Source organism: Bactrocera oleae, chromosome 4, assembly GCF_042242935.1.
Source record: "Bactrocera oleae isolate idBacOlea1 chromosome 4, idBacOlea1, whole genome shotgun sequence".
Lineage (NCBI taxonomy): Eukaryota > Metazoa > Arthropoda > Insecta > Diptera > Tephritidae > Bactrocera > Bactrocera oleae.
Window position 1 is genome coordinate 41,902,377 of NC_091538.1, and position 17,182 is coordinate 41,919,558.

The 17,182-nt window shown below is 36.0% G+C and overlaps 1 protein-coding gene across 2 annotated transcripts in view; it reads left to right on the forward strand.

Annotated features, from left to right (window-relative positions):
- Nucleotides 1–943: 943 nt before the first annotated feature.
- The window catches only part of twz (BTB/POZ domain-containing protein twz), an 85,429-nt gene continuing 69,190 nt past the window's right edge, over nt 944–17,182 (forward strand). For both annotated transcript variants that reach the window (XM_036362601.2, XM_036362600.2), the window contains exon 1: nt 944–1,094. The gene's annotated coding sequence lies outside the window, so the exon portion shown is untranslated. The remainder of the gene's footprint in view (nt 1,095–17,182) is intronic.

A 17,182-nucleotide genomic window follows, 5' to 3' on the forward strand; every position in this document is an offset into this window, starting at 1 on the left:
TGGATGAAGTGGCAGTTCTTGAATTTCTTCTTGTCATAATGAAATGCCACGCGTGATCTGTGAAAACAAGGCTATTGAAAAAAGTACCTCTACTTGGATCACCCGGTATATACATAGTATGTCTACACACATATTTCTATATATACATAAATATTTTTTGCATATTTAATTTACTAGTGCTGATATTTATATATTTAATTATATAAACTTAAATTCTCTTCATTGATATTTTTATGCACATTAATACATATTTACGTATGTATGTATTTTACTTGCCAAAATACTGATGTATACACATACGTATGTACGCCTGTCAGTATGTGCTTGCGAAATCTTTTCACCAAAATCTACATTTAAATGAAGCAAGTTTCAAAGCAACATTTTTCGCCTCCAGTCTTCCCGCAAGACCTTCTGCTCCTCATCCCAACGGCGCACGCATACCTTCCAAATGTTTATATTGTATATAGAGTGCTATATAAATATATATGTGTATAGGTGACTGTGAGTTTATAGCTAAATGTATTTGTATTAAAATTCCATTCAACGCATAACCCGAGGCAATGCAGAACGCCCGCAGCGAGGACTCTTTTTCTAACATCCACAGAGCACGCAAAGGCAAAACACACGCGCAAACATATATGCATATATATAAGCGTGGTAGTTGATGTATGCAAATGCCGGTGTGAACCTGTTTGAACCAACTAATCGCCGGAAGCGCTTACTGTCGCGCCATTCGCTACCTCGCCACCTCGCCGCCACCACCGCGTCCAATGGGGCCATTGTCAACAACACTGCATTTCCTGTGCTTAGGCACACGCTCTCTGCAGCACTGGACGCGCGCAGAAATGTTCGTTTGCGACCAGTTTGATGGATCGGTTGTATGGATTGGTCGTTGCAACTGTTGTTTATTTTTGCGCCATGTTGCTCAGTCGTTGCTTGCTTTTCATACAGTTTGCTATGAATTGTGGTGAGCGCGTAAAAGTGGCTTGAATTGTGTGAAGATGCAAAACAAAAACTTTCTATCAAAGAAATTAAAATTTTCAAAGTTATTAAATAGTGTTGTGCTTTAAAGGCTTGTGACTTTGCAGACCAGCGTAAGTTCTTAAAGCATTTTAATACATATGTACATACATAACAGTATTTTTGGACAGCAGAATGGTCAGTTGCTGGTGGAAATATAAGCTTAGTACGTGTTGAGCTCTTTCGAAAACATAGCTAAATTGGTGTGTGATACGCTAATCATACTTATTCGCAATTAGATTGTACCAACGTGATTGAATTGAAAAATGTCAACAACTGAGCAAAGCCAACTGAATAATCGCTGCTAAAAGCGGCAACTTGTTGCACCCTTATGCGTGAGATGAAGCATAGTCACGTGCCGCATAACTATCATATGGTTCACACACATATACATACATACAAGTGTACGGAATGAGGCGAATGTGCACGTAGTTACATTGTTTTTACTTCAAATCCTGCGACGAAAATTTTCTTGGCCTTAACAACTACATTTTTCATGGAATAAAATGTGTTATTTGTAAAAATATTTTAAAAATTTCTTCACTTTTCTTAGAATTGCCATATTTTTACAGATATATAACAGCACTAATCTATTGTTATTGCAAGCCCTATAACTGCCAAAACAAGAACTGAAGAAAGTAGTACTCTCATAGTATGGCTGTAAGAGTTACGAAATATTTCATTAAAAGAAATAAGGAAGGGTTATGTTAGGTATTAAGAACCTAAAATACGTGTATAAGATCTCATTCCTGGCCGGAATGAATTCGCGATTAGTCGCAAAGGAACATGTGGCTACTGAATTCTGATCTTATTATAAGGAACGAACTATTCCTTTTTGTGTGTGCATATTCTATGAAGAGTCTATCCTTTTCTACCCGAAAAAATCGCACCAAAGGTTAATTGCTTGTATATGGTGGCATTGAATAGAAATGTAAACAAAGATTTAACTCATCTATTTTCAACTATACCCAAAACAACTAATTTGTACTTAATTAAGATAGTGTACTTTATGGAAAATATTGCTCGCATAGTTTTTATAGGGATAGTAAGTAGTATAATGTTCTCACATACTATAGTAAGTAATATAAATCATAAAGTGTAATAAATATCGATTTATTGTTGTGAAAAGCATGTTTAGTGTTGGAAATCAATTTATTTTATATTGTTCCGAAGGTAGGGTAAATTTTGATACCAAATGATCTTATGGCGCAAGTGATATGCACATACAGTTTCTCTAAGTTATCTGTTATCTCAAATATCGACGATAGGGTTACAAACGGATATCGGGGGACTCGCTATATAAAGCGTGGAGGGTTAAGTCATATATTTTCGGCGCCAAGTTACATTACGTGTAACATTAGCTGTCTTCGAATCGAACAAACTATACCAGATGCTCAAGAAGATGGGCAGCACTTGTGCTGCAACCCTGCGCTGACATGCCTTTTGACGTATGCGCAATAGTGTTATATTTTTGTATTTTATCGGCAAATTCTCTTTTGGTGTTGTTCTGTGCGTTCACACGAGCGAAAAGGTCCAGTAAGTGCACTTTCACACAGGGATTCAAAAGAGTCTGAGTTTTTTCAAATTTTCTTTTGGTGTCGCTCTGGGCATTCACACGGTCAAAAAGAGTCCAGCAACTCAAGTCTAGTTTTTCTGCATTCCTTTTCACAAAATTTTCATAAATATTTGTGCGGTTCGACTGCGCAACACTGCGTGCTGCGTATTTCATTTGTATGTTGAGATGATGGTCACACATTTTGCTTGCAATGAATTACCATGAATATGGTAGAACAATATGCATAATACAAGTAGCTACCCGCTAAATAGTTTCAAAGAAATACTAAAGACGGGAATTCCCTAATCCACAAGAATGTATTGAATATCCGCTACTAATATTTTCAAGGCCAAATTTATAATAGGAATTTCCTAATCTTTAAGTATTAAAAACTCATAATTTCTTTACTCCGTATTAAAAATTCACCCGAACACGAGTGGCACGGTCCCTTCGTCTTTCCTCGTCGTCCCCTCGCCCACAATAAACTGGTTTGAGACTCAAAAGAGTCCCTGTGTAAAAATGCACTAACTCGTGTCGAGTTTTACTGTCATTTCTTTCCATAAAATTTTCGCAAATGTTTGTGCGGTTCGGCTACGCCACACTTGGAGTGTATTGCTTAGTTCATTTGTATGTTGGTATGGTGTCTCATATTTTGCTTACAAAGAATTACTATGAAAGTGGTAGATCAATATTTAGAATACCCGCTATTAACATTTTCAAGGTCGAATGTGTGACGACAATTTCTAATCTATCGGGAATTATTATAAACCCGTATTTTTTTTACTCCAATTTTTTTTTGTATTTATTACAAAACTTTCTTGAATTAATTACATTTCTTGTTTTAAATAACTTGTAAAATAATATTCGAACCAAATCATTTGTGGTTAAAAGAAATAAATATGAAAGCGTCTTAATATATTATTATTTTTCATTTTATTAGAACTCATTTATATATGTTAAGGGGTTTCCAATAAGGATGATATGATTTCTATATAATATATAATCTGTAATTTTTTTTTATTGTATTCAGTAAAGCTTCAATTTCATTGTGCAGAGTGATACGCCAGAACAACGTTTACAAATTATTCAATTTTATTATCAAAATAGTCGTTCTCCAATCCATAGTCGTGCGCTTTTGCTATTTTATTGTCGTAATAATCGTCCACCTGTGCACACTATTCGTCGAATTGTTGAAAATTTCGAGCGTACATTTTCTTTATGTTACATAATTTTCAAGTGCCAATAAGACAGAAAATTTTGCAGAAGACCGCAGTTTGTCGATTTTAAGACGTTCTCAAGAATTGGGACTGTCTCAAACCACAACCTGGCGGATTTGAAGAAAGTATTTGGGCTTGCATCCGTATAATATTGTTCTCACTCAAGCATTAAACCTCCGTAAACGTCTTGAATTTGCAGATTTTGCATTGGAACAACTTGAAAACGGTAATGATTTTCTTAAGAAAACCATCCTCCTCGATGAAGCTCATTTTTATTTGAGTGGTGCAGAACTGTCGATTCTGGTGCGAAGAAAATCCACAAATTATTTATGAACAACCTTTTTACCTTAATTGACAGTTAGGTGTGGTTTTTAGTCTGGTGGAATCATCGGTCTGGACTTCTTTCGAAATGAAGCTGGTGACACCGTTACTGTCAATGGTATATATCGATGATAACCAACTTTTTCTGGCCGTAATTGGAAGAAAGTTGATCTTGACAATATGTGGTTATAACAAGACGGCGCTACGTCCCGCACAGCACGTGCAACAACCGAATTATTGCGAGAAAAGTTTGGAGATTCGATAATTTCAAGAAATTCTGACATTGAATGTCTTCTAAGAAGTTGTGATTTAACACCATTCGACTACTTCTTGTGAGGTTATTTAAAGTCATCGGTCTTTAGCAATAAACCAGACTCTCTTCAAGCCTTAGATAGCAATATTGAATGTGCTATTCATCACATACGGCTTGATTTTGTGCAAAAAGTACTCGAAAATTGCGTTCATCGAATTCGTTCCTGCAAAAGAAGTCGTGGCGGCCATTTGAATGATGTTATATTCAAAACTTAATTGTATTGATTGTACTTCACATTAAACAAAAAGCATTTCCTTAACAATTAGTGTGTTTATTTTTTTTTTTAATCGTATCACTCTTATTGGAAAACCCTTTATATATCATTATATTTAATACTGCCAAATGTTATTAAAAATGTTAAATACTTTTGAGTGTATTAACTTTATTTTTTTCAAAATGTTTCTATTATTCTATGCATATTAATATGCCACATACAAACAAAAAAAAAACGAAATTCAAATTTCCGAACATATCGTATATATTCATTTGAAACCGAGCGCTATTGCAACCATGAAAAGAGTTTCAAAATTAAAAAGAATGCTAAATTGCGTAGCAGCGAACTGTTACGATCCTTCGCCTTTCGCGACAAATCTTGATGAAACTTGGCACACATGTTTCTTGGCACCGTAAGGCTGTCGGTATTGTAGATGGGCATAAGCGGACGACTGCCACATCCCCAAAACGCCTTTAATCGAAAATTAATAAATTACCATAACTAGATACAAGACTGTTACAACAAATCGCATTAAGGAAGGGCAGCTTTAGTTTAAAAATTTGTATAAAAGTGGGCGTGGCTCCATCCTATAATAGGCTTAAGGTAAATATCTCCTAAATCACTATAGCTAAAATAACCAAATTCACTCAAGACAAATCTTTTTAGCACTTCTACCGACATTGTGAAAATGGGTGAAATCGGGTAATAACCCCACCCACTCCCCATATAACGATTTTGATTAAAACTACTAAAAGTACGATAACTCATTAAATACGAATTTAAACATAGGATGGTACATATTAGCTTTATAGCAGCCAATACAAAAATTTAGCAATGGGCGTGGCATCGCCCATCTTTAGATGAAAACCAATATCTTTGGACTTACTTGACCAATTTAACTAAATTTGGTAAATAACATTCTTCTGACATTTCTATGTTACAGTACAAAAATGGGCAATATCGGACTACAAACACGCCTACCTTTCCTTCACTCTCCGGTATACAAATCAAGAAGCAATTAATATAACGTTATAAAACATTGCACGAATAGTGCCTTTAAAGTATGCCATCTAATGACCAAAAATTGTGCAATTACAACGAAACTGTTCAATCTCGTAAGTACCGAATATGTGGATCCTAGTACCTATGTTGTTTTTTTATTGAAAATATTGGTCAATGTGTGAGAAATTCATAGAGCATCCTTTTCTGATACTAGTATGTCTGTATGTCAAAAATGGGTTGAATCGGGTCAATACTTCCTTAAGACTCCATATACATAATATAAAGATTTTCAAACTTCCGGGTGACTTTATCAGACATATATCGACCAATATGTGAGTCAAATTGGGTAAAAACTTCACCTTGCTTCCATATAACTAATATTTGGATTTTCGAATTTTCGGCTGACTTTATTCCATACGATTGGTGATGGCATCTAAGCTACTTAAATTAAACCCTGAAAGCATTTTATTAGTCTTTGTTTTAATTGTGTGTGGTATTGGCGGAAATAAATAAAATCGGGTCGACATTAGCCGCAACTCCCATATACTGTATTTAATGATTTTCTCTAACACGTCTTATGCCGAATATGTCGTTTAATGTGCCCAATATACTCTATATAATGTCTTCCGTGTTAGGTTTTTCCAAATATGATATTTTAATGAAATTAATTTGACAAGTTTTTTTTTTTTCAATTACACCTCACATCCCTAATACAATGAATTCCGAACCTCTGACTGAATTTTCGACATCAACTCAATATATATAAATTTAGCCTTTTCGGTCGAGTTAATGTCACATAACATATATATAACTCATTGAAGACGTTTTTAATATAATCGAACCAATCTTATTAAGATACAAACAGATATATATATATATATATACATATGTATGTATGTTTATCTGATAAAATTTAACCGATAGTTAGACGGAAATTATCAGGTATGATGTACATATGAGTCGAAGTGAGAAAATGAAAAATTTCAAACATTGTTGAAAGTAGGTAACTAATTTTTACTCGCCAATGAAAGCTTAATATCTAGGGTGTCGAGGAAGAACGTTATATAAAATTTCACAGGCGAGACAAAGTAGATAAAGATACTATATCAATTATATCCAATTTACCAAACCCATTTAAGTTCTTGGTGTCATTCAAACCTAATTTAAAAAAACTATTTAAAAGTTAACACCGATTTCTCTAGAAGCTGACAAAAGATAGAAGAAGAAGAGACTATAGAACATCTTCTTTGCGAATGCAAGGCTTTGAAGTGGAAAAGAATCGCTACTATCAGTCAAGGGATTCTTGGTGATGTCTTGGCTGTTGCACATATAAAACTTTTTGCAGTGATGAACTTCATCACGACCACAGGGTGGTTCAGGGGCGACATAATATAATGAGAGGATTCTAAAATCCTGGTGGTTTCTCAATGGGCCTAGGTGCGTCGTACATTTTGCTCATTTTTCGAAAGGTTTACAATAACATGCGTACAAAGTTCCAATATAAACTTTTTAGAGTTATGGAATGAATAGGGCAGATGGATTACAATACTCACTTTTGATAATAACTAACCACTTTTTTTCTTAAAGTCATGTTTTTTGTTGGCCGTTATAACATATATAGTGAGTTATGAAGGGGTAAGGAAAGTAGAGGAGCGATTGCGATTATTTTTGTTCGGAGCTGACAAGGAGCATTAATCCTGGGGTAATATATTGCAAGCAAAATAATCTGGAGTTAGGAGTGTTTATTATTATATTTCAATTCTTTTCACATCTTAATATATATACTTAAAGAGAATAAAGAGACTAATTGATTTCACGAGGTCTAAGCCATAATTCGCATAAAAATTTATGAAATTAACAAGATTGTTTACCAAACCAAAATCAAAAAAGGGGTCTTCATTTAAATAAGACTTAGTTAAAAATTTTGTAAATTTTTACCTTTACATGGTTTACCTTTATATGGTGTTCTTTAACTCAAAAATTAAACGATTTTTGATGATTTAACTTGCAGACAGTTAGCACTGTCGTCGGTCGTACAACACAATTTACAGTTCACTTCCTGGCCAAATATTTTTGCAATCAGTTCACAAAATATACAAGGGTATTTAATATCCATCTTGGTAGTGGCATTTATTTTAGGCCTTTGTCAAATAAGTTGGTGTAGTAACTTTTCTTAGTTCTGTTAATTTTAACAAAACAAATTAATTTTCCTTATATTTTATAGTTAGCATTCAAAGTTACATATATATCTTGGATCTGTTTTTCAATGGACCCAAATTAAATTTGATATTCACTATAATTCAATACTTTAACAAAGTGTACTTGTTGCAACTAATGTGAAAACAAATCTCAACGCCTCAAGAACATTTGAGCACAATACTACTTTTAGAACGAAATACATATGCATGTATGCAACTGGGTGCCACATGATTTGTACATAAACATCTAAAATAGTCACGAATTCATGTTTGTGGTAATGTGGATATATCTCTCTATATATATATGTATATATGTATATATATATAGAGAGATGTATACATACAATGTACTTATTTATGCTCATGCACAAGTGAACATATTTGCGTGAGTGTATTTATTAAAGTTTGAAATGACAATACAGCCTCGAACGAATTTCAATTCGACAATGAGAAAACGCAGTGTGTGCGTGCATTTAAGCTGAAACAGGTAAATTCTACAAATTAGCTAAAGGCGTTAATTTCAAATCAAATATAAAATCAGCAGAAATAAATACAATGATGACGGCGGCAGTGATGACACAAAAAAGCGACCAAAGCACAATTTACGGCAGCAGCAGCAGTGCCGGCGGCAGCGTTGGCAACAGCTGGCAAATGGAGCGGAGATGTAGGGACGCAAGCGGCGACGGCAAGCAGAAACACAGCCACAGCAATATAGGTAATAATTTTGTGCTAAAGCATTATGTTAAAGTCGCTTTGAATGGCTGGAGGGCGAACCGGTGTTACCAAAGTTAAAATGCCGCCAGCGATTAGGCCAAAGCAACAAAAACTCAGTGAGGCTCGCAACACATGAAGCGCTTAAATAAGTAAAAGACAGAGGTGGAGCTGTTAGGTAGCCACAAATAAAGAAAATAACGCAAGAGCCATCAGTAGTGCCCGAAAGCAGTTGAAGGAGGAAGGATGAGGGATACGAGGGGGAAGTATCAGCGCATGCAAATTAAAAATTAAAATATCCACACCCCGCATATTACATACGTACAGGGATGCTTAAGCAATACGAAATCAAGACGAATGTAAGAGAGATGCTTCTCCAGTGTAAAAGAGAAGAGTCACAAGAGCACCGAGTTAGTTAAGTCTGTTTACTTTATTTGACTAAAAGCTAAGCATATTGAATTGGAATTGAATTTTACTTTTTGGATACCGTAGATAAGAATAGAGAAAAACGGTCAAGTGAATCATACACCTCCAACTGTATTTATGGTAGAATAATTAAATTTGTACTTAAGCTCAATATCAGAGTTATATACCATTTATTTACCTTCAGCACCCGATATCGCGACTATTGTATGATAAAGTGGCAATCTTGTCGGTGATAAGATTTTTGTTTTTGGAAGGCAAATGGTGCAATAAAGTCAATAAGTGCTTAGATGCTGTTTACGGAAACTCTTCTTCTTAGTTGCTCTCGTATTGGTAGTTCACCGATTGAAACTGCGCGAGACTGAAACAAAACTGTCTCATTGACCTCAGAGCCATTATGACATCGTTTTCTGGGATTCAAAATTTGTGATCCACGCCGACTAAGAAGAGAGGGGTAAAACATATATTAAGCTCTACTGTGGTGAGTTATTAAACCGGCGATAAATTGTAGAAAAAATCATCATGAGAATGTACCGACTCATACCCTCGAGGCCACGGCCAAATTCTTTAAATTAGACTATGCCAAATTTGCAAAGTCACTCTTAGGGCTGACATGAACCGTCACTGCGGCCACGGAGGCCTTCTTCAAAGACCTACAGAAAACAGATAGGGTTAGAGAAGTTGGAGTATCTCTTGGTCAAGTTTATATATACCTAAATCGCGATTTTTACAAAAATTTCGTTTTATTTTATAGGTTTTATAGGTTTGGACCACCCTCTTTCTTGCTTACGATCGAAAATAGTGTGAACTATCGTTCTCAATTTTGATAATATATTCCACTATTTAATAATAGCGAGCGATTGAAGGAATGTACTTGGTGAGGGTGTTGAGGCGAAAATATTGTCCAGCGAATTAGCCGTGACAGGGTTCTCAAAAACTACCGAAATAGTCAGAGGCCATACAAACCCTTTTTATTATTCCAAAAATTGTGGATGTTTAAAATGAAATAGGTTGAACTGTAAACTGAAAGACCATCAAATTTACTATATATATGTATTTATATACTTGAGGATTACTTCTTACTATTTATACTTAGATTATAACTTTTGCTGACATAGAAATAAGTCCAGCTAGATACACAATAAAACAAACAGGTTTGTGTGATATCTAACATGCGTGTATCCACCAGCTAAATGTATTTATGTTTTTCGTTACAAGATATTTGACCGTTTATTAATTTTGTTCCGATTGCTGTTGGTTAAGAGCTACAACAACGTACTATTACATCTATTGCTGTTGTTATTAAGCACAAATTACTGTTTTTAATGCAATACAAATTAAGGCGCTCTTCAAACTTATGATCAATCGCGAAGTAAAGGTGCTTTGACAACAACCACGGCCTTGCGGATCACAGAGAAACCTGGAGGGGGTAGCGGTAAAGTAACCAAAACGGTAATGATTACAACGATTGCGGGTTGCACGCAATGGCAGAGATGTCTGCGCCATTTGACAACCAATCACCACAATGACACCGGGAATGTAGCATGTATGTAAGATAATGTGCTTATGGGCACTAACATGACGATACCCCGATTCAACTGAAAAATTATATGCTCAAGCAGAAGTCTGGCCCTAGTCATTTTAGTTGACTTAATCTATATATTTTTGCTGTTTTTTTAGACTGTGGCGTTTTTTAGTATTGTTGGTGTTGTTAATGCTGTCATACACATATATACGATTATAACACTCTGTTTTGCACTGAGGTCCTTTTCAAGAAATCATATTACAGCATCGAAAACAAGCCACAAAGATAACAACAATAATTGTGAATAAAGCTAAAGACTAACTGCCATTGTTGACGGTGAGGAACTGGTCCTAATGGCCCCTGGCCTTATTCTATATATTTTTAATTCTCATCCTTTTCACATTTCACTAATGTGGTCGGCGCTGTTGCGGGAAGGGCAGTGTAAAGCGAAAGGAAAGCCACATACAAATTTATGGGGAGCAATACATCACCCTATAGAATAGAGGGGTGTGCGGAGGGCACGTAGAGACGTGCGCAACAACAGAAAGTTTCAAACTGTCAGTTTTCGAAAAATTAAGCTTCGGGCACTTTCATACATTAAAAATTAATTCACACATACAAATGTGAGTGCAACCACATTATGACTTACACACGCTTCCACTCACTAACATATGCCTGTGAGTGTGTTAGTAGGTGCCAGCAGCAGGAGCGGTGAATGCAATACACAACGCAAGCAAACAACGCAAGGGGCAGCGCTGCATTTAGTTTATGAGGTAAATGTGAAATGTCACGCATTGACAGGTTTTTGAGATGTGTTTAAATATTTCTGACCCCAAACAAATTGCAACAATAGCAATAACAGCAGTAACAGCAATAAAAATGCAGCAATGCAGAGCAGCCAAAGCGAAGGTTGTCCGAGTGGGTAATGGCCACGAATGCGTTGCATACGTCTCGGCTGCTGCAGCAGCAACGGTAAAGTAGAGGTGTATGACAAAACTACAGTAACAATAACAATAACATAAAAAGAGCTGCAGCGCATGAAAACGTCAAAGCAACACAAAACTGTGTAAACCTTCGTGACTTGAACAAAATATGATTATCAATTCGGCCCGAGGGTGCATTCCTGCATTTCCATACAAAATGCACACTCAAATTGTTGTTGTAAAATATGGGCAAGCATGCACACACACAATATCCTCAACTCACTTCGCACGTATTAACATATTTATATATGTATATATTTACCTAAATGCGACAAATATTAACCACTGATCGAGCCACCTAACGACCGCGTGACTGAGTGAGTGAGTGGTTTGGCGAATGAGTAAAACCCAGAAATGACTCGCCGACTGAGCGCACTCACATGTTTGTATGTATGTTGGCATACAGGTTTCTCACGGAAAGAAACAAGAAAAAAGAAATGTTTGTAATTATTTCGTGGTTGGTTAAAAGATTTTGTGTTTGCTCTACGACTTTAAGTGTTTTTGTGTTTTTATACCCTGAACAGGGTGTATGAAGTTTGCCCTACTGTTTGTAATACTGAAAAGGAAACGCGTAAAGTAGTATACGAGTATGAATGATCAGCGTGGCTAGCTAAGTCGATTTTGTAATGTCCGTCTGTATTTTCGCGAATTAATCCCTCTGTTTTCGATTTATCGATTTGCAACTTTGCACACGTTCTTTCTTCACCATGAAGCTGATCATTTGTTCATCAAACTCAAGTCCTTGTATGGAAAACTTTTTCATTTGACGAGAGATCTTCAAGAAGTTTGACATACTTGTTCAGACCGAATCGCTATATACAGCCATTCAAACTGATCGATCAAAATCAAATTCTCGTAAGGAATCTTTTGTATTTGTGAGGGTACTATAGCTTGGATGCCGTCGAAGTTAACGTTTTTTCTTGTTTTTTTTTTCCTCAATTGTTGGCATACATTATTGATAAGTGTTTTTGTTGTTTAAAAAATTTTGGCGTGTAAATATTTAAAGTTGATATGCAAAGTAGCCGGCGGACACATTCTGTGGCATTTAAATGACCAAACTGTGGCAAAAGGCGAAAGCTCCGACAATATATAAAAATAAATATAAACACACATTGTCGCATACATATATCTAACTGTTTGTGCTTCTCACAGTTATATACACTCTTCGTTTTCTTTGTAAGCTGCGACCTTTTTGTGAAAAGGTAAATATTGCAGTTTAGTTTTGTTGCACCATATGGGAGAGAACATACATGTGTCATAGTTGAGTGCAATATATCGATACAAACTCGTTACACATATCAATAGTGTATTATTTCGTAATTAATACAAGATTTATGGAGAGGGAGTTACAACCTCTTAAACTGGAACTTGACAATCCTGTGTGCAGGTACCAAAATTTTTGGATATTGGCACCTTTGGGTTTCTCACGAGACACTCCTCATATTTAACATATGTAACCTGCAAGATTTATTTCATTATTCGATACACTTCTTTAAAAATTTTAATCTCCACATTTAAGTTAGCTGTTCAATATCCGCTAATAACTTCACTTCCGGGAACTGCTCGAGTAGAAATTCTGTAAAATAATGCGCTCTGTTGCAAAATTTTGTGATTATTCTTATTATCATGAAGCCTAAGAACTCTCCGAGGAACCACAAAAACCGTCATCGATTTGCCATTTCTCTATTTGCAATCGTTGAGCGTTAAAAAGTTACGTGTATAAAGATCAAAGAGGTTAGCGAGTAGAATTTGATACGATAGAGTTTGCGGATGGTGGTATAACCGCTATCAAGGTGCTAGACCAGTTTTACCATTGTGAATGACAATAAGGGACATTATAATATACTTTGCAAGTTCCCGTTTCTATCTAATATTACGGATTTTCGCAATCCTTTAGAAATTAAAAGACAAAAACATAGACATAAATATCTAAACGGACGGGTCCAAACTGGATAAACGAGTGGGACGTGGTGGCTTGGCGGCAAAATTAGATACCAGAATCGCCTTCCGACTACCATTAATTTACGATAAACCTGCAAAACCTTCCAGGACACAGTGATATTCCAGGTAATTGTGAAGCAGGTGAACTAGTCAAATCAGGCGCCATCTTTAATTATATTAAGATGGCTATGACTACTTGTATACATTTAATGGACAAACATTTGAAATATACAGCTGAGTCTCGGTGGAAACAATTCTCGACTTGTTCAACAAGCAGACAAACGTGTCATGAATGGTGGCATATACCCACAAAAAATAATCAAGCGGTGTTAAATCACACGATCTTGAAGGTCACACCACAGGCCTACTATGCGCGATAATGCGCCCCCTAAATGTTTCCTTCAATAAATTGATTGTTTCGTTGGATTGATGTAACGGCCTTTCAACAATAGTGGACTATAATCACTCTACAATTTTGTTCATTAACGTACACATTTAACCAAAAGTGAGCTTCATCTTGTGAAAATCTTGATGGGTGGCCAATTAATTTTGGGTCCATTCACCTAACGTGCCACGGGCTTGATGATCGTTCGGCTTCAATTCTCGTACGAGTTGGATTTTGTAAGCTTGCAAACCAAAATCATCCTGAAGGGGATAGGTACAGCTCCAATTAATGTTCTTCTTCCCCCATTCGGTTATTCTTTGATACTCTGCTCCACAGCTGCAATAGCGTTTTCGGTGCTCACTGTACGGCGTCTCTGAAGATGCGCATTATCCACTAGAGTAAATGTGGGGCAAAACCAACCCAATTGAATTACCGACTCTGCTGGGCGATTAAAGCGACTGAATATTGGACACAGTGCGAAATGCGTCACGCGAACCAAACCATTATTTTATATATTCTTATATACACTATATGCAAACGTTATTCCGCAGTAAGTCTGTTTATTATGAAACTGAATATAAATCAATTAACAGCTGTCAAAAACACCGTTTGAAAAAAGGCAACCCTTACTAATTGATAACGAAACCAAAAAACAATGAATAGTAGGAGGAGTGTCTTATTAATTTCGACTTTTTTTTATATATGTATCTGTTATGTACCATATACATACCACATAATATGGTATACCCATATATCAATATAGACTCTGGTATGAGCTGTAGGTGTAGCAAATATGTAAACCTTCGTAAGGCGATTAATTTTACCATTTTCATAATATTATGATAACATACTTTCATTGCTCTGGGGGCATTCTCTAAAATTATTTGCGCCAACGTCAACAACAAAATTTTTAAAATATGCTCAACAGCGCGGTGGCGTTCGCTATTACTTTTGCGTTGCAATTAAAAAAGAAATATTTTTAATTCTGATTACATCAAAAGAGGCCCTACAGCCGAACCAGCGCCTAAAACATTCCAATAACAATGTTTAGCAAGTTCCGTTTTTCCGCATATGCACATTCAGGCGACAGTTTGTACAAGTATGTGTGTGTGTATATTAATGCCAACGTCATCATGTCAATATTGCAAGGACTAAAGGCGAATTGCATACCAAAGTTCATATGATTATGTGTGCGCACAATCTGACCCACTGCATGCTGGACGGTGTAGTCGAATGGTTCGACGCCGCAGGTAAAAAGTCGACCAAAAAGCCTGTAATTCGTAAAATCAAAATGTCAAAATTTGCGAGGAATGTCAGAGCATAATAACAATTGTGAAGTTATAGTAAGTGCACACACATGCATGCACGTGAATACTTTTAGCTGTGTAGTCGCGTGTAAAAGAGGGCGGCAAATGTATTAGTGAGCTGGCAGAATCGACACTGCAGGCGTTAAATGTACTCTATATATATGTATATATCTATATGTATATGTAAATATATGCACATATATAGGAATATGAAGCATGAATGTATGAATTATGTGCAGACGATGGTTTGTGCGCAATTAAAATATCCCAGCCGCGGGGCGGACGCATCAATGGCGATAGCACCGACAGCTATTATAATACAATAACAAGAACAATGGCAACATTCAGAAGTAACAATGACAAAATATAAGCATTTGTGCTCATTTGCATATACATATGTGCATATGTATGTGTGTATGTTAAAGCGAAAGCTGTCTGTGCGTGTGAATCCAAGTTAAATGGCAGAAGAGTTGATTGGAGCGTTGAAATGTGGCTGATAAAGCTAAAACAACCGCAATAATTAAGAACATATCAGCGCGCCATTACTACCATACATATATAGAGAACAATAGTGACTGAGATGTCATGACAAATTATATAATATCTATATATGTATGCATTATATATTCACATAAATGCATAAAGTTAACGAGTGACCAGTCATTCACCAATTCAATAAACGAAGCTGTGGAAAATCTTTGTTTGGTGGTTTTTGGTACCGGCTTAGAGACCCAGAGAGCCCGGGTTAGACCTGGCTAAGACATTCAGCACTAAATAAGGAACTTGTGACGCAGAAGCTGTGTACGTTGCTCCTAGTCATATTTTCAGTTTGAAATTTAATATGTAAAAATGTGTAATGACGTCTTCGCTATATATATATCTCATTCCTCTCTCATGAAATAGGGTAATTTAATGCCTGAACAGAACAAACTGACCGATTAAAGTTCTTGTAAGGAATCTTTTGTATTTGTGAAGGCGAATAATAGCTTAGGTGTAACCGAAGTTAACGTTTTTCCAATAAACTAAACAGACTTTCATGGTTCGCATTACCGGTTACGAAATGAATAGGCTAGCGCTCACTCGGGCAATACAATTACAACGAATGCAGAATCAATCAGAACCCGAAGAGGAAGCCGTTGTTAAGATTTCAGGGGACTGGTGTACCAGTCAAATAATGTTAACACCTGGATAAGGCTTCAAATAAATAAAAACTAATTTTTGAACGACTTTGACGACCAATGGATGATATTCATGCGGACAACCGAACGCGGAAGCATTTTAAAAATTTTTTGTGACTATTTTCTATCGCTACAACAGCAACGGCCTCATGGCTCTTACATGCCACATGACAGTTACTATGCCGAATATTGTAATTAAGTCTGTTAAAACTATATTTCTCCCGTGATTTTACTTAATCAGCTTTGTAAACTTGTAATCGAACGAAAAATAGACGAAGCTTTGACATTCGGATCTACAACAGATGGATTTTTAAATAAGAAATAATATTTACAAAAGGACGAATTGGTGCACGTGCCTACAGGTGTACAAGTACATTTGCACTCGTGTGTGGTGGTGCGATGTGAGAAGGCATGTTATGCCGTGCTCGAATATACTGTATTTTTAGTCCTTACTAAAACCATTTTTGGTATTTATGTTTTAAAAAAATTAAATGGTTATCAGTTGTAGTTTGATTGCAAAGAAACATAAAATAGAGTTTTTTTTATTAGGTATAGTTGATTGTAGATATGTGTTATGTATGTATTTAGGGAGGCCCTTGAACAGCATTTTGAATAGTAGTAGATTTCCTAAACCTCAAACCTATCGATACTGAAAGGGGCGAGGGACATCAAAGATCGTACGGCTCTATAAACTCTCAAATATTATATTTGTTCTTCTAATGTACAAAATCGGTACAACGGTATCTAAAGAGATCATATAGCTTATTTTAGTTTTCAATCTTCCCAGGCGTTATGAATTGAGGGAGCGAAACCGAAAGCCTTATATGCAGGCGCATGTAAGCTCGTCAACACTCTTATAATTTACTTGAAATACTTTAATATTTCAGTG